General features: G+C 43.7%; 15 non-coding genes across 15 annotated transcripts; all 15 read right to left on the bottom strand.

Moving 5' to 3' along the window:
• Nucleotides 1-675: 675 nt before the first annotated feature.
• On the bottom strand, nucleotides 676-749 carry trnak-cuu (transfer RNA lysine (anticodon CUU)). The gene has a single exon. It is a non-coding gene; the product is annotated as a tRNA-Lys (tRNA).
• Nucleotides 750-1,964: 1,215 nt separating this feature from the next.
• trnak-cuu (transfer RNA lysine (anticodon CUU)) lies at nucleotides 1,965-2,038 on the bottom strand. The gene has a single exon. It is a non-coding gene; the product is annotated as a tRNA-Lys (tRNA).
• A 1,215-nt stretch (nucleotides 2,039-3,253) lies between these two features.
• trnak-cuu (transfer RNA lysine (anticodon CUU)) lies at nucleotides 3,254-3,327 on the bottom strand. The gene has a single exon. It is a non-coding gene; the product is annotated as a tRNA-Lys (tRNA).
• Nucleotides 3,328-4,542: 1,215 nt separating this feature from the next.
• On the bottom strand, nucleotides 4,543-4,616 carry trnat-cgu (transfer RNA threonine (anticodon CGU)). The gene has a single exon. It is a non-coding gene; the product is annotated as a tRNA-Thr (tRNA).
• Nucleotides 4,617-5,476: 860 nt separating this feature from the next.
• trnah-gug (transfer RNA histidin (anticodon GUG)) lies at nucleotides 5,477-5,548 on the bottom strand. Its single transcript has one exon. It is a non-coding gene; the product is annotated as a tRNA-His (tRNA).
• Nucleotides 5,549-5,832: 284 nt separating this feature from the next.
• Nucleotides 5,833-5,906, bottom strand: trnat-agu (transfer RNA threonine (anticodon AGU)). Its single transcript has one exon. It is a non-coding gene; the product is annotated as a tRNA-Thr (tRNA).
• An 859-nt stretch (nucleotides 5,907-6,765) lies between these two features.
• On the bottom strand, nucleotides 6,766-6,837 carry trnah-gug (transfer RNA histidin (anticodon GUG)). Its single transcript has one exon. It is a non-coding gene; the product is annotated as a tRNA-His (tRNA).
• Nucleotides 6,838-8,054: 1,217 nt separating this feature from the next.
• trnah-gug (transfer RNA histidin (anticodon GUG)) lies at nucleotides 8,055-8,126 on the bottom strand. Its single transcript has one exon. It is a non-coding gene; the product is annotated as a tRNA-His (tRNA).
• Nucleotides 8,127-8,410: 284 nt separating this feature from the next.
• trnat-agu (transfer RNA threonine (anticodon AGU)) lies at nucleotides 8,411-8,484 on the bottom strand. Its single transcript has one exon. It is a non-coding gene; the product is annotated as a tRNA-Thr (tRNA).
• An 859-nt stretch (nucleotides 8,485-9,343) lies between these two features.
• Nucleotides 9,344-9,415, bottom strand: trnah-gug (transfer RNA histidin (anticodon GUG)). The gene has a single exon. It is a non-coding gene; the product is annotated as a tRNA-His (tRNA).
• Nucleotides 9,416-22,054: 12,639 nt separating this feature from the next.
• Nucleotides 22,055-22,126, bottom strand: trnah-gug (transfer RNA histidin (anticodon GUG)). Its single transcript has one exon. It is a non-coding gene; the product is annotated as a tRNA-His (tRNA).
• Nucleotides 22,127-22,410: 284 nt separating this feature from the next.
• On the bottom strand, nucleotides 22,411-22,484 carry trnat-agu (transfer RNA threonine (anticodon AGU)). Its single transcript has one exon. It is a non-coding gene; the product is annotated as a tRNA-Thr (tRNA).
• A 979-nt stretch (nucleotides 22,485-23,463) lies between these two features.
• Nucleotides 23,464-23,537, bottom strand: trnat-cgu (transfer RNA threonine (anticodon CGU)). The gene has a single exon. It is a non-coding gene; the product is annotated as a tRNA-Thr (tRNA).
• Nucleotides 23,538-25,687: 2,150 nt separating this feature from the next.
• Nucleotides 25,688-25,759, bottom strand: trnah-gug (transfer RNA histidin (anticodon GUG)). The gene has a single exon. It is a non-coding gene; the product is annotated as a tRNA-His (tRNA).
• A 284-nt stretch (nucleotides 25,760-26,043) lies between these two features.
• trnat-agu (transfer RNA threonine (anticodon AGU)) lies at nucleotides 26,044-26,117 on the bottom strand. Its single transcript has one exon. It is a non-coding gene; the product is annotated as a tRNA-Thr (tRNA).
• Between the last annotated feature and the right edge of the window lie 235 nt (nucleotides 26,118-26,352).

Genomic DNA, 26,352 nt, shown 5'->3' on the forward strand with positions numbered 1-26,352 from the left:
CATACTATTTCTTCTTAATTATGGTCATTCGAGGACAGTACATTTTTCATTTGGGTCTCGAGATGAATAAACTCAAGAACCTCTGACATGGATTCTTAAACTATGATTTGGGACCCAAAGCAGTTATTAACATGTCATAGGTGGGTCGTGAGATATGAGTAAACATTCAGAATCATACACTATTTCTTCATAATGTTGGTCATTCGAGGACACTGCATTTCTCATTTGGCTCTCGAGCTTAAAAATGGTAAAAACGTCTGAAACAGCATAGTAAGTCTTAACTCGTTCAAAAAACAACCCTTCTAAAATGACATTGCAGTGCCGTGACTCAGATTCGAACAGGGGTTGCTGCGACCACAACGTGGAGTACTAACCACTATACGATCACGGCTGGCTTCAAGAGCTGGGTTTGAAAAGCCTACATAGGCTGTGAAAGTGATGTGCACAAGCTGGCTAAACTCTTTTCATTTTGGTCTCGATAATGAATCAACTGAAGAAACAGTGGAGCTTTACACAGTCGGTAGGTTTTTTCTCATTCGAAAAGTGCCCTTTTTCCGTGACATTGGAATATCTCAATTGCATCTTCCTCACGTCATCTCTAATTCTCTAAACCCATTGGTGAGAAAACCTGAGTGCCCTCCCCTCTGACCTTCTCCGCCAATGTGAACAATAAAAAGGTACTGCTGAGATTTGAACTCAGGATCTCCTGTTTAAGAGACAGGCACTTTAACGAACTAAGCCACAGCACCTATGAAAGTAATATATTTTGCAGATGTGAACACCCACACCTATTTGAATCAAACCAATCTCATTCATTTAACCCACATCTCTGTCTAGCAAAATCACATCACAAAAGAGATGTATTTTACTAATATTGGAAGCGATACAGACACCTTCAATTCTCTAGCAACAGGGTTTCTTAAGCTACGTTTTGGGACGCAAAGTGGGCCTGAGCAGGTCAGAGGCAGTGTTGCCAAATCCTCAGGAAGGAAAGTAGCTATCGGTGGTCCTAAAAGTAGCCAGAAGTCGCTAAATGACATCATCACATAATTTTCATAATTGGCCAAGTGGATGTAATTGTGATTGACGCTGTAGGAGAGAGGAATAATGTCGCGGGAGAGACAAAAAGTGAGAAAAAACACCCTAAGTATGTTTAGAACTAAAATTTAACTTTCTTCTGTCGATTCTTGTCTTTTTTCTGAATATTCACTAGATATAGCGACAAAGTCGCTAAGTTGGCAACACTGGTGAGAGGTGGGTAGCGAGATATCAGTAATCAATTGTAATCACATACTATTTCTTCTTAATTATGGTCATTCGAGGACAGTACATTTTTCATTTGGGTCTCGAGATGAATAAACTCAAGAACCTCTGACATGGATTCTTAAACTATGATTTGGGACCCAAAGCAGTTATTAACATGTCATAGTTGGGTCGCGAGATATGAGTAAACATTCAGAATCATACACTATTTCTTCATAATGTTAGTCGTTCGAGGACACTGCACTTCTCATTTGACTCTCGAGCTTAAAAATGGTAAAAACGTCTGAAACAGCATAGTAAGTCTTAACTCGTTCAAAAAACAACCCTTCAAAAATTACATTACAGTGCCGTGACTCGGATTCGAACCGGGATTGCTGCGACCACAAAGTGGAGTACTAACCACTATACGATCACGGCTGGCTTCAAGAGCTGGGTTTGAAAAGCCTACATAGGCTGTGAAAGTGATGTGCACAAGCTGGCTAAACTCTTTTCATTTTGGTCTCGATAATGAATCAACTGAAGAAACAGTGGAGCTTTACACAGTCGGTAGGTTTTTTCTCATTCGAAAAGTGCCCTTTTTCCGTGACATTGGAATATCTCAATTGCATCCTCCTCACGTCATCTCTACTTCTCTAAACCCATTGGTGAGAAAACCTGAGTGCCCTCCCCTCTGACCTTCTCCGCCAATGTGAACAATAAAAAGGTACTGCTGAGATTTGAACTCAGGATCTCCTGTTTAAGAGACAGGCACTTTAACGAACTAAGCCACAGCACCTATGAAAGTAATATATTTTGCAGATGTGAACACCCACACCTATTTGAATCAAACCAATCTCATTCATTTAACCCACATCTCTGTCTAGCAAAATCACATCACAAAAGAGATGTATTTTACTAATATTGGAAGCGATACAGACACCTTCAATTCTCTAGCAACAGGGTTTCTTAAGCTACGTTTTGGGACGCAAAGTGGGCCTGAGCAGGTCAGAGGCAGTGTTGCCAAATCCTCAGGAAGGAAAGTAGCTATCGGTGGTCCTAAAAGTAGCCAGAAGTCGCTAAATGACATCATCACATAATTTTCATAATTGGCCAAGTGGATGTAATTGTGATTGACGCTGTAGGAGAGAGGAATAATGTCGCGGGAGAGACAAAAAGTGAGAAAAAACACCCTAAGTATGTTTAGAACTAAAATTTAACTTTCTTCTGTCGATTCTTGTCTTTTTTCTGAATATTCACTAGATATAGCGACAAAGTCGCTAAGTTGGCAACACTGGTGAGAGGTGGGTAGCGAGATATCAGTAATCAATTGTAATCACATACTATTTCTTCTTAATTATGGTCATTCGAGGACAGTACATTTTTCATTTGGGTCTCGAGATGAATAAACTCAAGAACCTCTGACATGGATTCTTAAACTATGATTTGGGACCCAAAGCAGTTATTAACATGTCATAGGTGGGTCGTGAGATATGAGTAAACATTCAGAATCATACACTATTTCTTCATAATGTTGGTCATTCGAGGACACTGCATTTCTCATTTGGCTCTCGAGCTTAAAAATGGTAAAAACGTCTGAAACAGCATAGTAAGTCTTAACTCGTTCAAAAAACAACCCTTCTAAAATGACATTGCAGTGCCGTGACTCAGATTCGAACAGGGGTTGCTGCGACCACAACGTGGAGTACTAACCACTATACGATCACGGCTGGCTTCAAGAGCTGGGTTTGAAAAGCCTACATAGGCTGTGAAAGTGATGTGCACAAGCTGGCTAAACTCTTTTCATTTTGGTCTCGATAATGAATCAACTGAAGAAACAGTGGAGCTTTACACAGTCGGTAGGTTTTTTCTCATTCGAAAAGTGCCCTTTTTCCGTGACATTGGAATATCTCAATTGCATCTTCCTCACGTCATCTCTAATTCTCTAAACCCATTGGTGAGAAAACCTGAGTGCCCTCCCCTCTGACCTTCTCCGCCAATGTGAACAATAAAAAGGTACTGCTGAGATTTGAACTCAGGATCTCCTGTTTAAGAGACAGGCACTTTAACGAACTAAGCCACAGCACCTATGAAAGTAATATATTTTGCAGATGTGAACACCCACACCTATTTGAATCAAACCAATCTCATTCATTTAACCCACATCTCTGTCTAGCAAAATCACATCACAAAAGAGATGTATTTTACTAATATTGGAAGCGATACAGACACCTTCAATTCTCTAGCAACAGGGTTTCTTAAGCTACGTTTTGGGACGCAAAGTGGGCCTGAGCAGGTCAGAGGCAGTGTTGCCAAATCCTCAGGAAGGAAAGTAGCTATCGGTGGTCCTAAAAGTAGCCAGAAGTCGCTAAATGACATCATCACATAATTTTCATAATTGGCCAAGTGGATGTAATTGTGATTGACGCTGTAGGAGAGAGGAATAATGTCGCGGGAGAGACAAAAAGTGAGAAAAAACACCCTAAGTATGTTTAGAACTAAAATTTAACTTTCTTCTGTCGATTCTTGTCTTTTTTCTGAATATTCACTAGATATAGCGACAAAGTCGCTAAGTTGGCAACACTGGTGAGAGGTGGGTAGCGAGATATCAGTAATCAATTGTAATCACATACTATTTCTTCTTAATTATGGTCATTCGAGGACAGTACATTTTTCATTTGGGTCTCGAGATGAATAAACTCAAGAACCTCTGACATGGATTCTTAAACTATGATTTGGGACCCAAAGCAGTTATTAACATGTCATAGTTGGGTCGCGAGATATGAGTAAACATTCAGAATCATACACTATTTCTTCATAATGTTAGTCGTTCGAGGACACTGCACTTCTCATTTGACTCTCGAGCTTAAAAATGGTAAAAACGTCTGAAACAGCATAGTAAGTCTTAACTCGTTCAAAAAACAACCCTTCAAAAATTACATTACAGTGCCGTGACTCGGATTCGAACCGGGATTGCTGCGACCACAAAGTGGAGTACTAACCACTATACGATCACGGCTGGCTTCAAGAGCTGGGTTTGAAAAGCCTACATAGGCTGTGAAAGTGATGTGCACAAGCTGGCTAAACTCTTTTCATTTTGGTCTCGATAATGAATCAACTGAAGAAACAGTGGAGCTTTACACAGTCGGTAGGTTTTTTCTCATTCGAAAAGTGCCCTTTTTCCGTGACATTGGAATATCTCAATTGCATCTTCCTCACGTCATCTCTAATTCTCTAAACCCATTGGTGAGAAAACCTGAGTGCCCTCCCCTCTGACCTTCTCCGCCAATGTGAACAATAAAAAGGTACTGCTGAGATTTGAACTCAGGATCTCCTGTTTACGAGACAGGCACTTTAACGAACTAAGCCACAGCACCCATGAAAGTAATATATTTTGCAGATGTGAACACCCACACCTATTTGAATCAAACCAATCTCATTCATTTAACCCACATCTCTGTCTAGCAAAATCACATCACAAAAGAGATGTATTTTACTAATATTGGAAGCGATACAGACACCTTCAATTCTCTAGCAACAGGGTTTCTTAAGCTACGTTTTGGGACGCAAAGTGGGCCTGAGCAGGTCAGAGGCAGTGTTGCCAAATCCTCAGGAAGGAAAGTAGCTATCGGTGGTCCTAAAAGTAGCCAGAAGTCGCTAAATGACATCATCACATAATTTTCATAATTGGCCAAGTGGATGTAATCGTGATTGACGCTGTAGGAGAGAGGAATAACATCGCGGGAGAGACAAAAAGTGAGTAAAAAACACCCTAAGTATGTTTAGAACTAAAATTGAACTTTCTAATGTCGATTCTTGTCTTTTTTTTAAATATTCACAAAATATAGCGACAAAGTCGCAAAGTTGGCAACACTGGTGAAAGGTGGGTAGCGAGATATCAGTAATCAATTGTAATCACATACTATTTCTTCTTAATTATGGTCATTCGAGGACAGTACATTTTTCATTTGGGTCTCGAGATGAATAAACTCAAGAACCTCTGACATGGATTCTTAAACTATGATTTGGGACCCAAAGGGGTTATTAACATGTCATAGGTGGGTCGCGAGATATGAGTAAACATTCAGAATCATGCACTATTTCTTCATAATGTTGGTCATTCGAGGACACTGCATTTCTCATTTGGCTCTCGAGCTTAAAAATGGTAAAAACGTCTGAAACAGCATAGTAAGTCTTAACTCGTTCAAAAAACAACCCTTCTAAAATTACATTGCAATGCCGTGACCCGGATTCGAACCGGGGTTGCTGCGACCACAACGCAGATTACTAACCACTATACGATCACGGCTGGCTGTAAGAGCTGCCTTTGTAAAGCCTACATAGGCTGTGAAAGTGATGTGCACAAGCTGGCTAAACTCTTTTAATTTTGGTCTCGATAATGAATCAACTGAAGAAACAGTGGAGCTTTACACAGTCGGTAGGTTTTTTCTAATTCGAAAAGTGCCCTTTTTCCGTGACATTGGAATATCTCAATTGCATCCGCCTCACGTCATCTCTACTTCTCTAAACCCATTGGTGAGAAAACCTGATTGCCCTCCCCTCTGACCTTCTCCACCAATGTGAACAATAAAAAGGTACTGCTGAGATTTGAACTCAGGATCTCCTGTTTACTAGACAGGCACTTTAACCAACTAAGCCACAGCACCCATAAAAGTCATATATGTTGCAGATGTGAACACCCACACCTATTTGAATCAAACCAATCTCATTCATTTAACTCACATCTCTGTCTAGCAAAATCACATCACAAAAGAGATGTATTTTACTAATATTGGAAGCGATACAGACACCTTCAATTCTCTAGCAACAGGGTTTCTTAAGCTACGTTTTGAGACGCAAAGTGGGCCTGAGCAGGTCAGAGGCAGTGTTGCCAAATCCTCAGGAAGGAAAGTAGCTATTGGTGGTCCTAATAGTAGCTAGAAGTCGCTAAATGACATCATCACATAATTTTCATAATTGGCCAAGTGGATGTAATCGTGATTGACGCTGTAGGAGAGAGGAATAACATCGCGGGAGAGACAAAAGTGAGTAAAAAACACCCTAAGTATGTTTAGAACTAAAATTGAACTTTCTAATGTCGATTCTTGTCTTTTTTTTGAATATTCACAAAATATAGCGACAAGGTCGCAAAGTTGGCAACACTGGTGAAAGGTGGGTAGCGAGATATCAGTAATCAATTGTAATCACATACTATTTCTTCTTAATTATGGTCATTCGAGGACAGTACATTTTTCATTTGGGTCTCGAGATGAATAAACTCAAGAACCTCTGACATGGATTCTTAAACTATGATTTGGGACCCAAAGGGGTTATTAACATGTCATAGGTGGGTCGCGAGATATGAGTAAACATTCAGAATCATGCACTATTTCTTCATAATGTTGGTCATTCGAGGACACTGCATTTCTCATTTGGCTCTCGAGCTTAAAAATGGTAAAAACGTCTGAAACAGCATAGTAAGTCTTAACTCGTTCAAAAAACAACCCTTCTAAAATTACATTGCAATGCCGTGACCCGGATTCGAACCGGGGTTGCTGCGACCACAACGCAGATTACTAACCACTATACGATCACGGCTGGCTGTAAGAGCTGCCTTTGTAAAGCCTACATAGGCTGTGAAAGTGATGTGCACAAGCTGGCTAAACTCTTTTAATTTTGGTCTCGATAATGAATCAACTGAAGAAACAGTGGAGCTTTACACAGTCGGTAGGTTTTTTCTAATTCGAAAAGTGCCCTTTTTCCGTGACATTGGAATATCTCAATTGCATCCGCCTCACGTCATCTCTACTTCTCTAAACCCATTGGTGAGAAAACCTGATTGCCCTCCCCTCTGACCTTCTCCACCAATGTGAACAATAAAAATGTACTGCTGAGATTTGAACTCAGGATCTCCTGTTTACTAGACAGGCACTTTAACCAACTAAGCCACAGCACCCATAAAAGTCATATATGTTGCAGATGTGAACACCCACACCTATTTGAATCAAACCAATCTCATTCATTTAACCCACATCTCTGTCTAGCAAAATCACATCACAAAAGAGATGTATTTTACTAATATTGGAAGCGATACAGACACCTTCAATTCTCTAGCAACAGGGTTTCTTAAGCTACGTTTTGAGACGCAAAGTGGGCCTGAGCAGGTCAGAGGCAGTGTTGCCAAATCCTCAGGAAGGAAAGTAGCTATTGGTGGTCCTAATAGTAGCTAGAAGTCGCTAAATGACATCATCACATAATTTTCATAATTGGCCAAGTGGATGTAATCGTGATTGACGCTGTAGGAGAGAGGAATAACATCGCGGGAGAGACAAAAGTGAGTAAAAAACACCCTAAGTATGTTTAGAACTAAAATTGAACTTTCTAATGTCGATTCTTGTCTTTTTTTTGAATATTCACAAAATATAGCGACAAAGTCGCAAAGTTGGCAACACTGGTGAAAGGTGGGTAGCGAGATATCAGTAATCAATTGTAATCACATACTATTTCTTCTTAATTATGGTCATTCGAGGACAGTACATTTTTCATTTGGGTCTCGAGATGAATAAACTCAAGAACCTCTGACATGGATTCTTAAACTATGATTTGGGACCCAAAGGGGTTATTAACATGTCATAGGTGGGTCGCGAGATATGAGTAAACATTCAGAATCATGCACTATTTCTTCATAATGTTGGTCATTCGAGGACACTGCCTTTCTCATTTGGCTCTCGAGCTTAAAAATGGTAAAAACGTCTGAAACAGCATAGTAAGTCTTAACTCGTTCAAAAAACAACCCTTCTAAAATTACATTGCAATGCCGTGACCCGGATTCGAACCGGGGTTGCTGCGACCACAACGCAGATTACTAACCACTATACGATCACGGCTGGCTGTAAGAGCTGCCTTTGTAAAGCCTACATAGGCTGTGAAAGTGATGTGCACAAGCTGGCTAAACTCTTTTAATTTTGGTCTCGATAATGAATCAACTGAAGAAACAGTGGAGCTTTACACAGTCGGTAGGTTTTTTCTAATTCGAAAAGTGCCCTTTTTCCGTGACATTGGAATATCTCAATTGCATCCGCCTCACGTCATCTCTACTTCTCTAAACCCATTGGTGAGAAAACCTGATTGCCCTCCCCTCTGACCTTCTCCACCAATGTGAACAATAAAAAGGTACTGCTGAGATTTGAACTCAGGATCTCCTGTTTACTAGACAGGCACTTTAACCAACTAAGCCACAGCACCCATAAAAGTCATATATGTTGCAGATGTGAACACCCACACCTATTTGAATCAAACCAATCTCATTCATTTAACTCACATCTCTGTCTAGCAAAATCACATCACAAAAGAGATGTATTTTACTAATATTGGAAGCGATACAGACACCTTCAATTCTCTAGCAACAGGGTTTCTTAAGCTACGTTTTGAGACGCAAAGTGGGCCTGAGCAGGTCAGAGGCAGTGTTGCCAAATCCTCAGGAAGGAAAGTAGCTATTGGTGGTCCTAATAGTAGCTAGAAGTCGCTAAATGACATCATCACATAATTTTCATAATTGGCCAAGTGGATGTAATCGTGATTGACGCTGTAGGAGAGAGGAATAACATCGCGGGAGAGACAAAAGTGAGTAAAAAACACCCTAAGTATGTTTAGAACTAAAATTGAACTTTCTAATGTCGATTCTTGTCTTTTTTTTGAATATTCACAAAATATAGCGACAAGGTCGCAAAGTTGGCAACACTGGTGAAAGGTGGGTAGCGAGATATCAGTAATCAATTGTAATCACATACTATTTCTTCTTAATTATGGTCATTCGAGGACAGTACATTTTTCATTTGGGTCTCGAGATGAATAAACTCAAGAACCTCTGACATGGATTCTTAAACTATGATTTGGGACCCAAAGGGGTTATTAACATGTCATAGGTGGGTCGCGAGATATGAGTAAACATTCAGAATCATGCACTATTTCTTCATAATGTTGGTCATTCGAGGACACTGCATTTCTCATTTGGCTCTCGAGCTTAAAAATGGTAAAAACGTCTGAAACAGCATAGTAAGTCTTAACTCGTTCAAAAAACAACCCTTCTAAAATTACATTGCAATGCCGTGACCCGGATTCGAACCGGGGTTGCTGCGACCACAACGCAGATTACTAACCACTATACGATCACGGCTGGCTGTAAGAGCTGCCTTTGTAAAGCCTACATAGGCTGTGAAAGTGATGTGCACAAGCTGGCTAAACTCTTTTAATTTTGGTCTCGATAATGAATCAACTGAAGAAACAGTGGAGCTTTACACAGTCGGTAGGTTTTTTCTAATTCGAAAAGTGCCCTTTTTCCGTGACATTGGAATATCTCAATTGCATCCGCCTCACGTCATCTCTACTTCTCTAAACCCATTGGTGAGAAAACCTGATTGCCCTCCCCTCTGACCTTCTCCACCAATGTGAACAATAAAAATGTACTGCTGAGATTTGAACTCAGGATCTCCTGTTTACTAGACAGGCACTTTAACCAACTAAGCCACAGCACCCATAAAAGTCATATATGTTGCAGATGTGAACACCCACACCTATTTGAATCAAACCAATCTCATTCATTTAACCCACATCTCTGTCTAGCAAAATCACATCACAAAAGAGATGTATTTTACTAATATTGGAAGCGATACAGACACCTTCAATTCTCTAGCAACAGGGTTTCTTAAGCTACGTTTTGAGACGCAAAGTGGGCCTGAGCAGGTCAGAGGCAGTGTTGCCAAATCCTCAGGAAGGAAAGTAGCTATTGGTGGTCCTAATAGTAGCTAGAAGTCGCTAAATGACATCATCACATAATTTTCATAATTGGCCAAGTGGATGTAATCGTGATTGACGCTGTAGGAGAGAGGAATAACATCGCGGGAGAGACAAAAGTATGTTTAGAACTAAAATTGAACTTTCTAATGTCGATTCTTGTCTTTTTTTGAATATTCACAAAATATAGCGACAAAGTCGCAAAGTTGGCAACACTGGTGAAAGGTGGGTAGCGAGATATCAGTAATCAATTGTAATCACATACTATTTCTTCTTAATTATGGTCATTCGAGGACAGTACATTTTTCATTTGGGTCTCGAGATGAATAAACTCAAGAACCTCTGACATGGATTCTTAAACTATGATTTGGGACCCAAAGGGGTTATTAACATGTCATAGGTGGGTCGCGAGATATGAGTAAACATTCAGAATCATGCACTATTTCTTCATAATGTTGGTCATTCGAGGACACTGCCTTTCTCATTTGGCTCTTGTAGAGAAATGCTATTTCTTATGTAGGTGACCAGACTATTGTTAAGGGGGGGGGGGCTACCACTTAGAATTGAGCCTGTGGGGTCCCCTACAGGGTAGCTCCCGCATTACACTAATGGCCAAAACCAGCGCACACACACATGATCTCCTTTGTCTCTTAACATTGTGTGTCCGAAGAGGATTCTACAATGACGGACAGACTACTGAGCCAATGGCGGAAGACTACAGACTACACCCCAGCTGAACCAATCCAAAGATCCGATCTTCCAGAATCAACCTACTTTCTTTTCTATATAATAGTGGTGTACTGATTGTAACGGTCTCTTCTTCGTCTGCGCTTCCGTACGAACCAGCGGGAGAGCCGTAATTATGCTGTTCTAGATATCTTCACTCTGAATAAACTGTAGCTTGTCATACAATTTACCACCTTGTCTGAATCGATCCTTGACCGACTCGTCCGTCTACATATCCAATTTCTAACAGAAATGGTAGCAGAGTATAGTTTACTAACGATCCAGTCGAAGTGAGTTGATTTGGGTGTGGAGAAGGCGAGTTGGGGAAAGGACGATTCATTAAATAAATAAGAAAGACGGGTGAAGACTTTCGGGGGAGGGCAACAATTCTGCTCAACTCGGAAAACTGATTTCAAGGTGCACCATAAAAAAAATAAGGTAAGCAAAAGCCTGTTAAATCAAACTTTGCATATTGTCGAATAGTCTGTCCAAATTTTTATCAGTTTTTCCGAGTAAGTATGAATTCTTGTGTAAATTTATAATTTGCTGACGAGTCGAAATAACAGTGTACGTGAACATATGTAGTAACGAACCGGCGACGGCCGGTGTGATTTAAATCATTGATGAGATATCAGTAAGGGGATAGCTAATTACTATTCATTAACTCTGGCGCCGAGGGGACAAATTGTAATTTTGGGACCCGTGACCCGGTCAGCACAGTCTGCTAGCTTTCAATGATGAGTGATCACTGTTTTGTCTTTGATAGTTCCGATAGGGGTCGGGAATAGAGATCAGTAGGGGATAGCTAATTACTATTCATTAATTCTGCAGCCGAGGGGACAAATTGTAATTTTGGGACCCGTGACCCGGTGTGGTTCAGTCTGATAGAGATTCACCGATAGGGGTCGGACATGTGTAATAATTCTGATAGGGGTCAGCTCGATAGGGATCAGGAATAGAGATCAGTAGGGGATAACTAATTACTATTCTTCAAATCTGGCGCCGAAGGGGATAAGTTGTAATTTTATCCTGTGGTCCGGTACGGCTCAGTCTGATGGAAATTCACTGATAAGGATCGGCTTTCAGGGGTCAGAGATATAACGTGCTGTTTTGTCTTGTTTTGTCTATTTGTAACTGTTTATGTTATGTTATGTTAAAATGCAATGTGGTTGTAATTGTTTCCATTAAGATTGTTGGTGGTTAGATAGAGGGAGAGAGAGAGAATTATAATAAGGGATATTGGATAAATCCGAAACTTCTATATTGTACCTATGTACCTATGTTAATAGGTACATGTATAAATGTATAATCAGGAATGAAATGACTGATGTATAATTGAAATAATATCTGAATATAATATTTAAATATTGAGACTAAATAGTCGAATAGATCCCTTGGTTGTGCGTTCCATAATGCTATACAAACCCATGCGGTTTTTCTCAACCTAAATATAAGGAGAAGCTCTGAGATAAGGCAGAGCACGAGCAATAGTGTCTCTTCGAATACCTCGTGGGCATTAATCAACGTCGGGCGAAGTATATGCTAACTATATTCAGATAGAAGGAGAGAATTTCGATTAAAACTACGATTAAATTCCGATTGAATTAAATTAAATTACGTTTAAAGCAAATTCACAATGGCGAACCCCAATACTCCAAAGCTGAGGTTTAATGAGTTCCTAGAACAAAAAATTGAATATAGATCAGGGGGACAGGAACAATGGAAGCCTATAAAGAAAGTTTGGGAGGGATTGAAGTTAAAATGGACACAAGCAGGTTATCTAGGGGGGGGGCCGCCAACAGGGGCCCAGCTGAAAACGATGGAATGTGAGTTGAGAGGGACGTTACAGGAGGCCAGAGACAAGGAAGTAGAAAATAACAAAAGTCACGTATTTAAGAAAAAAGGGACTAAACAGAGAGAAAGGGCAGAAGTGGAACTGAAGATAGGAACTTGGGCCATCGAAGAGGCGCTAAAAGCACAACTGAATAAAAAAACGGAAATGATGGGGGTGGCCACTCCCTCACAAGGGGAAGACGAGCAGACGGACCACCACCAGGAGATGGCGCCAAATCCATTTCCCTCTGCCCCGCCAACACATGTGCCCTCAACGACCCAACCCCTTTACCCAGTCCTCTCAAATTTGCCTCCACCTTATACTGATAAGGGGAAAAGGGCCGGGCACGCGTCAACACAGGCCCCTGTGTTCCTTGTAAAAGAAGGAGTACTCCAAGGGGATACGTTGATCACAGGGGGCCACCTGGAGTGTGAAGAATTAAAGCCTGGCCCACAGGGATGCTCCACACCAGGGGGTGCACAAAAGTGCACACCAGGGCCATCTGACATGCATGCCCCTCGAACTATGCAAGAACAGCTCCGCCCCAGTGGCCACACGAGGAATCCATTCATAAATGGAGCAGGGGGCAACGGGAGCAGCCTGAAGTCAGAGGGGAGAGGAACCCCCACCTTCTGCACATCCAGTGTGTACAGAGAACATAGAGGGGAACCAAGGAGCGATATTAGTAAGGAGTATTTCACAAGTGGCCGCCGACAAGAAGAAAATTTAATGTCTTTCAGCGAACCGGAAGAACAGGAAGGAGAGGATATGGAACCACAAGAGGAGACAGAGGAGGACGTTCCCCTCACGGCTGCAGGTGTATGGGAGGCAGAAAGCCAACTGAAACTCATGGAAGAAGTCGCAGAAGAATCGGGTGAAATAATCCTGATACAAGGAGTTTTTAAGGGAAAATCAACCCCCGTTGAAACGGCAGTAAGACGGTCGAGGCGCATCATAGCCAGACAAAGGAGAGGAGGAGAAGAAGAAGCCCAAAGACAACATGGGCCGTATCAAATGCCACTCAGGATGGACGAAACAACCCACCGAGAGGAATACGTTGCCTGGAAGATGCACGATTTAACGGCCCTGATGGAACAGCTCCCGAGCTTACATGGGGGTGCCTCAGCCTGGCTGCTTCAGCTTCAGTCCCTAACTTCCGGGGTCCGGCTTGCCTTGGGGGACATGAAGGCCTTATTGGCTAGGTCAACTGACTACACGACCATGAATGCCCTAATAAACACAGCAGGACTGGGAAAATTGGGGTCAGCAACAGAACCTGAGAAATACAGAGTATCACTGTGGAATGAGCTCAGAAGGGCATATCCCACCGAAAAAATTATGCAACCCTTACCTCTTTTGCCATGAAAGACGGGGAGCAGGCAGCTCAATACCTAGATAGGGCCAAGACCACCTGGAGGTCAGTCCACATTGAACCCCATGACCAGAGCGGAACCACTCTCAGCATGTGGAAGGAGATGGTGGTGAATGGGACACCCATAGAAGTGAAAACCAAGCTTAGGGCCACAGTGGGGCTGATGGCCTTGCCCACTGCCCAATTCAACTCCCATGTCCACCATCACATCTCTCAATACAACAAAGACAAAGGCACGGCTGATTCACAAGTTCAGTCGCTGCAACTCCAACTGCTCAAATTACAATTGAATGAGGCCCAAAAGACTGCAAAGCCAAAAAAGCAAATGGTGGCGGAGGAACCCACTGATATAGCCAAGATTGTGACTCAGACCATTAACCAGATGTTGGTGGCCGCTCCAGCACCACCGACCCCCGCACAGGCACCGGTCGTATACGCCGCCCCTCCAAATCCAGGAGCCAACTACGGATATGAGGGTTACACCCAACCTGGATTTTCTAACCCATCTGGACAGACATGGGGGGGACCGCCGCAAGCGAGAAGAAATTGCTACAATTGCTACCAAGAAGGGCATTATGCAAGGATCTGCCCTGCTCCCCTCTCACAGCAACGCCAGTCATACTTGGCCTCCAGAGGGAGGAGAGGTGGACAACGGGGAAGAGGGGCCCCAAGGTACCCAGCCCCTGCCCAGGGATATCCACCAGCCCCTGCCCAGGGATATCCACCAGCCCCTGCCCAGGGATATCCACCAGCCCCTGCCCAGGGATATCCACCAGCCCCTGCCCAGGGATATCCACCAGCCCCTACCCAGGGATATCAACCAGCATACAACCCAGCGCCCCCTACCGGTCCCACCTTCCAGGGGATGTCCGAGGGATACCCCCCATGGGAATGAGGCTGCCCACCACCACCAGTTGGGTTAGATGGCCAACAATTCTCTGTCCACACGGAACCCACTATTACATGTGTAGTACAAGGGGTCACCCACAGGTTCCTTGTGGACACTGGATGTACATATTCCGCCATCAATTCTCATCAACCCCTCTCTTCAGACAAGGTAAAGGTGGTGGGGGTTTCAGGAAATCCTGAAGATCAATACAAAACTACTCCACTATTGTTCCAGTGGGGCCCTTCCAGTTTGAAACACCAATTCCTATATTGTCCAAATTGCCCAATCAACCTACTAGGTCGAGACCTACTCTGTAAGTTAGGATGCGCAATATACCTAACTGAGTCAGGTGTGGAGGTCGCGCTCGATCCACCGCCAAGGGCCCGAATCCTGATGCTCCCAATTCTGCCCGCACCTGCTCTATCCACCACACAGGAGGTTTACTGGCTCAAATGCCTACCATCTGGACCTGGAACTCCTGCCATCCAATTTCAATTCAACCAATGGAGGAAGCTAATATATACCTTCCATCCCTATAAGACACCACAGGCTGAGTTGCACTGCACTCTCAACGTCACTGACGAAGAAGACACGCCGTACACACAAGATTGGGATGAAAACATGATGCATCTTACCCCAAACATACGCTGCCTTACCATCGTGTGCGGCCCTGAGGGGGTGGCAGCCCCAGTCATACTCCCACACCATATTAAACCTTGGTATCAACTGGGACCCGACTCTGCTCCACACGTGACCCTCGCAGTAGGGAATGGACATGAGGCCCGAAGTCTGGGTCAAATGATAAAGAGGGCCTCGAAACTCACTTGGGAAGAGACTAGTGCACCAGGCCTGTTGAAGGCAACCACCGAAGAGATGTGGCGTCTGACTATGGTGGACACTGAAGAACAGTGCCAGCCTGAGCGCCTCACTCTCCCCAGGCATCACGGGAAACCATATTCTGATCACCCCTCCTCCCCTGCTGTCTTGGACTCCATAGACAAGGCAATATGGACAACCACACCATTTGACGTGGGAAAGTTACAGGTCCAACCAGTGTGCATTACCCTAACCAATCCGGCGCAAGTACCAATATTTCGAACCCAATATCGACTGAAGCAAGAACAGATAGAGGGGATAAGACCCACTATCGAAGGCCTACTGGAAGCTGGGTGCATATACAGGACTAAATCACACTGGAACACCCCCATACTTCCAGTTCCGAAGGCAGGAGGAGAAACATACCGGATGGTGCAGGATTTCCGGGCTGTAAATGAAGTTACCACACCCATCGATCTCCCTGTTCCAGACCCACACATTATACTGAGCAACCTGTCACCCAAACATCGGTATTTCACCGTAGTGGACTTGGCCAATGCCTTTTTCAGCATCCCATTGGATGAGGCTTCCCAGCCACTTTTTGCCTTTACCTACGAGAATCAGCAATTTACCTATTCCGTACTTCCCCAAGGTTACACTTCTTCCCCGGGAATCTTCAATTATATTCTGAAGACTCATCTGGCAGAACTGAAAATCCCAGAAGGAGTGATACTCATACAATACGTAGACGACCTGTTGTTGGGGGCTCCCACCTCAGACCTTTGTCTAGAAATGACTAAAACCCTGTTGGACTTTCTGGCAGTCAAAGGCTACAAAGTCAAGATGTCAAAAGTCCAATCATGCAGACGAACCGTCCTGTTCCTGGGAAGGGAAATCTCAAGCGAGGGGGCCGGACTCTCAAAATCACACCGAGACTCAATCCTACATCATCCCAGGCCCATTACTGTTTCAGGAATGCTCTCTTTCCTGGGGTTGACGGGATACAGCCGTACTCACATCCCAGACTATACTGAAAGAACTGAACCTCTGAGAGAAATTGTTCGAGAAGCTGGCCCAAGAAACCTGCAGGCCCCACTTATATGGACTCCTGAGGCTTCAACGGCGTTTGGGCTCCTGAAGACTGACCTGTCTGTGGCTGCTGCTCTCACGGCACCAGACTACGGTAAAACATTTCACCTGGATGTTTCTGAAAAGGAAGGCTTTGCATCCGCCGTCCTTTTTCAGAAACATGAGGGGGAGAGAAGAGTACTCATGTACCACTCTTCAAAACTTGACCACATTGAAACCGGACAGACCGCCTGTTCCAGATACGTTGCGGCGGTAGCCAAGGCGATTGAGAAGACAGCCCATCTGGTAATGTGCCACAAGATGCAAATACACACCCACCACGGGGTGGCAGCATACCTCATCAGCAAAGAATTTACCTTCAGTGCGGACAGAAAAAACAAAATCCAGAACAAATGCACCCAGTCACACATCACTTTTGTGAACACCGACAAGAACATGGCAGATGCACTCACCGCAGAAGATGGCCTAGCACACTCCTGCCAAGAGAGGGCAGCACAAGAGCTCAAACTGAGACCAGACCTGGAAAATGAACCACTGACATCTCCAGACCTATGGTTGTACACAGACGGATGTTGCTACAAGGGAGACACAGGAAATGTAGCTGCCTATGCGGTCGTACAGCAGCTGCATGACAAAACACATGTCACGTTGGAATCAGGAATTATCCCCCAGCCAGCATCAGCACAACTTGCGGAAATTGTGGCTTTGACTCAAGCTCTAGAGAAAGCTGAAGGAAAAACCGTAAACATTTACACGGACTCGGCATACACACACGGAGCAGTGCACATAGATGGACCACAATGGGTTAGGCGCAACTTTACCACCACAGGTAACCTACCCATCAAGCACCGAGCCCAAATGGAACGTTTGATGCATGCCGTGTCCTTACCAAAGACAGTGGCCATAATGAAATGCCGAGGCCACCAAAGACTGACCAACAGAATCAATCAAGGAAATGATGCCGCAGACCTGGCAGCCAAGGCCGCAGGAGGATACAGCCCCCGACAGATGGTGCTCGGGATAGAACCGGCAAGGACTGAATTGACAAGCCAACACATACTAGAACTACAGGAAGAGGCAGGCCCTTACGAACATTCGGTTTGGACACAGAAGGGAGGCTCTAAGGGACCAGATGGAATATGGAGATGCCATGATGGCCGACTGGTGGCTCCGGCTAACCTCTGTCCAGAACTGATAAGGGAAGCCCATGGACCCACTCATGAAGGGAAACTCAGAACTTTACAGAAGGTTTCATACATATGGTGGCACCCCCACATGAAGGACATGACAGATTTATTCTGTGACGAATGCAACATATGTGGAAGCCACAATCCAAAGAAGCCCTACCAAACCCCGATGGGGGCCTACCCGGTGCCAAACGCATGTTTCCAAGACATCAGTATAGACTACACAGACATGGGAGAAGACAATGTAAAGAACGGGAAGCGATATTTGCTAGTAATGGTAGATAGATTCTCTAGATGGGTAGAAGCAATTCCAACAGCTAAGGAGGATGGGTTAACGGTCATTAAGTGGCTACAGACAGAACTCATACCTAGATATGGGGTCCCTAGACATATCCGAAGCGACAATGGGTCCCACTTCGCAAACAAACAACTGAGACAGGTGGAGGAAAGGTTCGGCATTATACACAAGTTTGGATCCGTGTATAAGCCGCAGGCCCAAGGCCTTGTGGAGCGCTGCAACCAATCTCTTAAGTGTAAGATAGCCAAAGTGTGTGCTGGTACAAAACTGACATGGGTGGAGGCCCTGCCACTGGCGTTGATGGCCATGAGGTCATCACCTGGGGCAGGGACTCATCTCTCACCCCACGAAATAATGACAGGAAGAGTAATGCCAGGTCCACCAAGAGAGGGAGGTCATATGCCCCCTCTTGATGTACACCAGATAGGTATGACTGACTATGTAAGAAAATTGACGGAACTGTCCGCAGCTCTCTCTTTCCAAACAGATACACAAAGTCCATGAGGGGAAGCTGACGGGAGATCCGGAGCAACTGAGGGTAAAGGTCGGCGATTGGGTAAGGATCAAAGTCCACAAAAGAAAGTGGGCGGATCCCAGGTGGACTGGACCGTACGAAGTGAAGGAGGTTACTTCACACTCAGTCCAGGTCAAAGGTAAATCGGGCGCACCTTGGCACCACTTGACTCATTGTACACCAGCACCGACTCCTTCAAGAACGCTGACTGAAGTCAGGGTCGATTTGAGCGACCTAAATTTGATTACAACCACAGAACCCTTAGTTGGTGAGGATGTGGGAGCAGCTCCCCAGCACACCAACTAACAGGTCGTCCAGAGATAGGGGCTATCCCTGGACGAGATTGGGGATATCCGGCCCCGTGTTTGTTATTTTTATTGTAGTCACAGGAGTTTCCATGGGGATTCTCCTGTGTGTATTAGAGCATCATACACCTACATCACAAGCAGATATAGGACCCTTTAATGGGTCATCCAACCTGACCACATCCATGGCACATATAGAACTGACTAATCATTTGTGCAAGAGGCATTCCACCACCCCTGACACTGATTGTAAGGCCAACGACATACGGAGCACGACCGTTTGCGTCCCCGCAAATGCAACTAATATCATTAACATCCCTTGGGGGACTTTAGGGTACTCTAGGATAAAGGGGAGGGAACAGGCGGGGACCAGTGCACTCTGGTTTGCCGGACACGTCTGGTATATGACATTAGGGAAGGTTGGCGATTGGTCATGGAGAAATTTGGTGGGGGAGACAGGTAATGGGTGGGAAGACTGGACAAAAGACGAGGGGGCAGTGAAATGGCGGAAGCGACTGACCTTAACTAAGACAAATACGGGACTGAAACTTACTGTCAGGCCAGGGGGCCAGCCCTTAGGGTGTTATGATTTCATACTGGCCCCAGGGAATTCCGGGGTCAGATATTGGTTGTGGCGAATTTGCGTGACTAATAATCCTAAACCGACTTCGGTTACAGTAAGGAATGACATGACTACACCCGTAAAAGGGTCCCCGTCATCCCCACTGTTTGGCCCGGTGGAGGCAATATCCAGGCTTAAAAGTCCGGATGATGTAATTTTAACAGCCACAGGAGTCTCAGGTTTCTCCAATAATTGGCTATTGTTGACCGAGGAAGCTGCAAATACCACCAGGCAGAGTTGTGTGGTATGCATGGGAGCTCGTCCATTGCTCCGCATTGTCCCAGCAGTGGTGACTCTAGCTTGTCTAATCCCTCTTATGACTACAGATAACCCCAGGGGTAAATGTACTGCCTGGGATGAGGTCTATCCGGTTACTAAATTCACAACTAGGAACCCAGTGTTTTCCAACCAGGTTGCAAGGGCAAATTTTACTTGTGTCAATATGACGGGAGGAGGAACCAAGGTGGGATGGATCCCTGCGGATTGGTGTCTGGATACAGTTAATATTAAGGGGAGCCTTAGGTCAATATCCAGAGCAGATGTGTGGTGGTGGTGTGGTAGCACGGTCCTGTTTGATAAGTTACCCTCCAACAGTACTGGACGCTGTGCACTTGTTACTCTCTTGTTGCCTGTTTCTATCTACCCTATAGGAGCCGAGGACCTTGTTCTGCGGACCCAGGGAGTAAATCCCGGATATAGGGGACGTTCAAGGAGAGACACCACCCCATCTAGTGGAGACCCCTCCTACATAGACGCTATCAGAGTCCCTAGGGGAGTGCCTGATGAGTATAAGTTAATAGATCAGGTAGCTGCAGGGTTTGAATCATCCATCTGTTGGTGGTGCACAATTAACAAGAATGTTGATCGTATTAACTATATACATTACAACGTCCAAAGGCTAGGCAACTGGACTCAGCAGGGTTTTGAAGCAGTACATGGTCAACTGGCTGCAACCAGCCTGATGGCTTTCCAAAATCGTATTGCAATTGACATGTTACTCTCTGAGAAGGGCGGGGTTTGCTCCATGTTTGGTGACCAGTGTTGTACTTTCATCCCTAATAACACAGCCTCGGATGGTAGCTTGACCATAGCCCTAGAAGGTCTGCGGACGCTTAATGGTAAGATGAAATCTCATTCTGGGATAGATACCTCGATGTGGGACTCCTGGATGAGTGCGTTTGGTAAATATAAAACCCTGGTGTCCTCCATTTTGGTATCTATTTCGGTGTTCGCTGCCATTTTAGTTCTCTGTGGATGCTGTTGCATTCCATGCATCCGTTCCCTTGCCACTAGGGTTATCTCTAAAGCCATTGACCCTTCCTCCCCTTCCCAGATGTTTCCTCTGCTGGATAAAGACCTACTTGAATTCGAGGATGAGGAGGAGAGTGTCTATTAGATTTACATTATATCTGCTGTTGCCTTATGGGGATGTATGTATGTGTTATGCAAGTGGATCATTCCGCCTGACTTGCCAAGTTTAAGTCACATCTCTTTGGAGATGTGAAGAGAGGGAATCACAACTTTTTCCTGCGGGAAAAAGTTGCCTTATATAGACAAGCATTTTACTTTTATTTTGAGCTGTTGTTCTCCGCTCTGTTAAATGAGGGTTGTAAGTTCCTGGGTGGCTGGTAGCCAACTTAGTACATAGTGGGATTGAATGGAGAACATGATGGTAATACTATATCTATTTTTGTTTAATACCGTGCCTTATTTCATAGTCCCCTTGGGAGAAGTTTCTCTTTGTGTCTGGATCCAGTTAGGTTGTGTCACGTCTCTGGTGAGACGTGAAGAGAGGGTTTTGTAGAGAAATGCTATTTCTTATGTAGGTGACCAGACTATTGTTAAGGGGGGGGGGCTACCACTTAGAATTGAGCCTGTGGGGTCCCCTACAGGGTAGCTCCCGCATTACACTAATGGCCAAAACCAGCGCACACACACATGATCTCCTTTGTCTCTTAACATTGTGTGTCCGAAGAGGATTCTACGATGACGGACAGACTACTGAGCCAATGGCGGAAGACTACAGACTACACCCCAGCTGAACCAATCCAAAGATCCGATCTTCCAGAATCAACCTACTTTCTTTTCTATATAATAGTGGTGTACTGATTGTAACGGTCTCTTCTTCGTCTGCGCTTCCGTACGAACCAGCGGGAGAGCCGTAATTATGCTGTTCTAGATATCTTCACTCTGAATAAACTGTAGCTTGTCATACAATTTACCACCTTGTCTGAATCGATCCTTGACCGACTCGTCCGTCTACATATCCAATTTCTAACACTCTCGAGCTTAAAAATGGTAAAAACATTTGAAACAGCATAGTAAGTCTTAACTCGTTCAAAAAACAACCCTTCTAAAATTACATTGCAGTGCCGTGACCCGGATTCGAACCGGGGTTGCTGCGACCACAACGCAGAGTACTAACCACTATACGATCACTGCTGGCTGTAAGAGCTGCCTTTGTAAAGCCTACATAGGCTGTGAAAGTGATCTGCACAAGCTGGCTAAACTCTTTTCATTTTGGTCTCGATAATGAATCAACTGAAGAAACAGTGGAGCTTTACACAGTCGGTAGGTTTTTTCTCATTCGAAAAGTGCCCTTTTTCCGTGACATTGGAATATCTCAATTGCATCCGCCTCACATCATCTCTACTTCTCTAAACCCATTGGTGAGAAAACCTGATTGCCCTCCCCTCTGACTTTCTCCACCAATGTGAACAATAAAAAGGTACTGCTGAGATTTGAACTCAGGATCTCCTGTTTACTAGACAGGCACTTTAACCAACTAAGCCACAGCACCCATAAAAGTAATATATGTTGCAGATGTGAACACCCACACCTATTTGAATCAAACCAATCTCATTCATTTAACCCACATCTCTGTCTAGCAAAATCACATCACAAAAGAGATGTATTTTACTAATATTGGAAGCGATACAGACACCTTCAATTCTCTAGCAACAGGGTTTCTTAAGCTACGTTTTGAGACGCAAAGTGGGCCTGAGCAGGTCAGAGGCAGTGTTGCCAAATCCTCAGGAAGGAAAGTAGCTATTGGTGGTCCTAATAGTAGCTAGAAGTCGCTAAATGACATCATCACATAATTTTCATAATTGGCCAAGTGGATGTAATTGTGATTGACGCTGTAGGAGAGAGGAATAACGTTGCGGGAGAGACAATAAGTTAGTAAAAAACACCCTAAGTATGTTTAGAACTAAAATTGAATTTTTTGTGTCGATTCTTGTCTTTTTTTGGAATATTCACTAAATATAGCAACAAAGTCGCTAAGTTGGCAACACTGGTGAGAGGTGGGTAGCGAGATATCAGTAATCAATTGTAATCACATACTATTTCTTCTTAATTATGGTCATTCGAGGACAGCACATTTTTCATTTGGGTCTCGAGATGAATTAACTCAAGAACCTCTGACATGGATTCTTAAACTATGATTTGGGACCCAAAGCGGTTATTAACATGTCATAGGTGGGTCGCGCGATATGAGTAAACATTCAGAATCATGCACTATTTCTTCATAATGTTGGTCATTCGAGGAAACTGCACTTCTCATTTGACTCTCAAGCTTAAAAATGGTAAAAACGTCTGAAACAGTGGAGCTTTACACAGTCGGTAGGTTTTTTCTATTTCGAAAAGTGCCCTTTTTCCGTGACATTGGAATATCTCAATTGCATCCTCCTCACGTCATCTCTAATTCTCTAAACCCATTGGTGAGAAAACCTGAGTGCCCTCCCCTCTGACCTTCTCCGCCAATGTGAACAATAAAAAGGTACTGCTGAGATTTGAACTCAGGATCTCTTGTTTACGAGACAGGCACTTTAACCAACTAAGCCACAGCACCCATAAAAGTCATATATGTTTCAGATTTGAACACCCACACCTATTTGAATCAAACCAATCTCATTCATTTAACCCACATCTCTGTGTAGCAAAATCACATCACAAAAGACATGTATTTTACTAATATTGGAAACGACACAGACACCTTCAATTCTCTAGCAACAGGGTTTCTTAAGCTACGTTTTGGGACGCAAAGTGGGCCTGAGCAGGTCAGAGGCAGTGTTGCCAAATCCTCAGGAAGGAAAGTAGCTATCGGTGGTCCTAAATGTAGCCAGAAGTCGCTAAATGACATCATCACATAATTTTCATAATTGGCCAAGTGGATGTAATTGTGATTGACGCTGTAGGAGAGAGGAATAACGTCGCGGGAGAGACAAAAAGTGAGTAAAAAACACTCTAAGTATGTTTAGAACTAAAATTGAACTTTCTTCTGTCGATTCTTGTCTTTTTTCTGAATATTCACTAAATATAGCGACAAAGTCGCTAAGTTGGCAACACTGGTGAGAGGTGGGTAGCGAGATATCAGTAATCAATTGTAATCACATACTATTTCTTCTTAATTATGGTCATTCGAGGACAGTACATTTTTCATTTGGGTCTCGAGATGAATAAACTCAAGAACCTCTGACATGGATTCTTAAACTATGATTTGGGACCCAAAGCGGTTATTAACATGTCATAGGTGGGTCGCGAGATATGAGTAAACATTCAGAATCATGCACTATTTCTTCATAATGTTGGTCGTTCGAGGACACTGCATTTCTCATTTGGCTCTCGAGCTTAAAAATGGTAAAAACGTCTGAAACAGCATAGTAAGTCTTAACTCGTTCAAAAAACAACCCTTCTAAAATTACATTGCAGTGCCGTGACCCGGATTCAAACCGGGGTTGCTGCGACCACAACGCAGAGTACTAACCACTATACGATCACTGCTGGCTGTAAGAGCTGCCTTTGTAAAGCCTACATAGGCTGTGAAAGTGATGTGCACAAGCTGGCTAAACTCTTTTCATTTTGGTCTCGATAATGAATCAACTGAAGAAACAGTGGAGCTTTACACAGTCGGTAGGTTTTTTCTCATTCGAAAAGTGCCCTTTTTCCGTGACATTGGAATATCTCAATTGCATCCGCCTCACATCATCTCTACTTCTCTAAACCCATTGGTGAGAAAACCTGATTGCCCTCCCCTCTGACCTTCTCCACCAATGTGAACAATAAAAATGTACTGCTGAGATTTGAACTCAGGATCTCCTGTTTACTAGACAGGCACTTTAACGAACTAAGCCACAGCACCCATGAAAGTAATATATTTTGCAGATGTGAACACCCACACCTATTTGAATCAAACCAATCTCATTCATTTAACCCACATTTCTGTCTAGCAAAATCACATCACAAAAGAGATGTATTTTACTAATATTGGAAGCGATACAGACACCTTCAATTCTCTAGCAACAGGGTTTCTTAAGCTACGTTTTGGGACGCAAAGTGGGCCTGAGCAGGTCAGAGGCAGTGTTGCCAAATCCTCAGGAAGGAAAGTAGCTTTTGGTGGTCCTAAAAGTAGCTAGAAGTCGCTAAATGACGTCATCACATAATTTTCATAATTGGCCAAGTGGATGTAATTGTGATTGACGCTGTAGGAGAGAGGAATAACGTCGCGGAAGAGACAAAAAGTGAGTAAAAAACATCCTAAGTATGTTTAGAACAAAAATTGAACTTTCTTCTGTCGATTCTTGTCTTTTTTCTGAATATTCACTAAATATAGCGACAAAGTCACTAAGTTGGCAACACTGGTGAGAGGTGGGTAGCGAGATATCAGTAATCAATTGTAATCACATACTATTTCTTCTTAATTATGGTCATTCGAGGACAGTACATTTTTCATTTGGGTCTCGAGATGAATAAACTCAAGAACCTCTGACATGGATTCTTAAACTATGATTTGGGACCCAAAGGGGTTATTAACATGTCATAGGTGGGTCGCGAGATATGAGTAAACATTCAGAATCATGCACTATTTCTTCATAATGTTGGTCGTTCGAGGACACTGCATTTCTCATTTGGCTCTCGAGCTTAAAAATGGTAAAAACGTCTGAAACAGCATAGTAAGTCTTAACTCGTTCAAAAAACAACCCTTCTAAAATTACATTGCAGTGCCGTGACCCGGATTCGAAACGGGGTTGCTGCGACCACAACGCAGAGTACTAACCACTATACGATCACGGCTGGCTTCAAGAGGTGGCTTTGTAAAGCCTACATAGGCTGTGAAAGTGATGTGCACAAGCTGGCTAAACTCTTTTCATTTTGGTCTCGATAATGAATCAACTGAAGAAACAGTGGAGCTTTACACAGTCGGTAGGTTTTTTCTCATTCGAAAAGTGCCCTTTTTCCGTGACATTGGAATATCTCAATTGCATCCTCCTCACGTCATCTCTAATTCTCTAAACCCATTGGTGAGAAAACCTGAGTGCCCTCCCCTCTGACCTTCTCCGCCAATGTGAACAATAAAAAGGAACTGCTGAGATTTGAACTCAGGATCTCCTGTTTACTAGACAGGCACTTTAACCAACTAAGCCACAGCACCCATAAATGTCATATATGTTGCAGATGTGAACACCCACACCTATTTGAATCAAACCAATCTCATTCATTTAACCCACATCTCTGTCTAGCAAAATCACATCACAAAAGAGATGTATTTTACTAATATTGGAAGCGATACAGACACCTTCAATTCTCTAGCAACAGGGTTTCTTAAGCTACGTTTTGAGACGCAAAGTGGGCCTGAGCAGGTCAGAGGCAGTGTTGCCAAATCCTCA

This window comes from Oncorhynchus kisutch, unplaced genomic scaffold, assembly GCF_002021735.2.
Source record: "Oncorhynchus kisutch isolate 150728-3 unplaced genomic scaffold, Okis_V2 scaffold4029, whole genome shotgun sequence".
Lineage (NCBI taxonomy): Eukaryota > Metazoa > Chordata > Actinopteri > Salmoniformes > Salmonidae > Oncorhynchus > Oncorhynchus kisutch.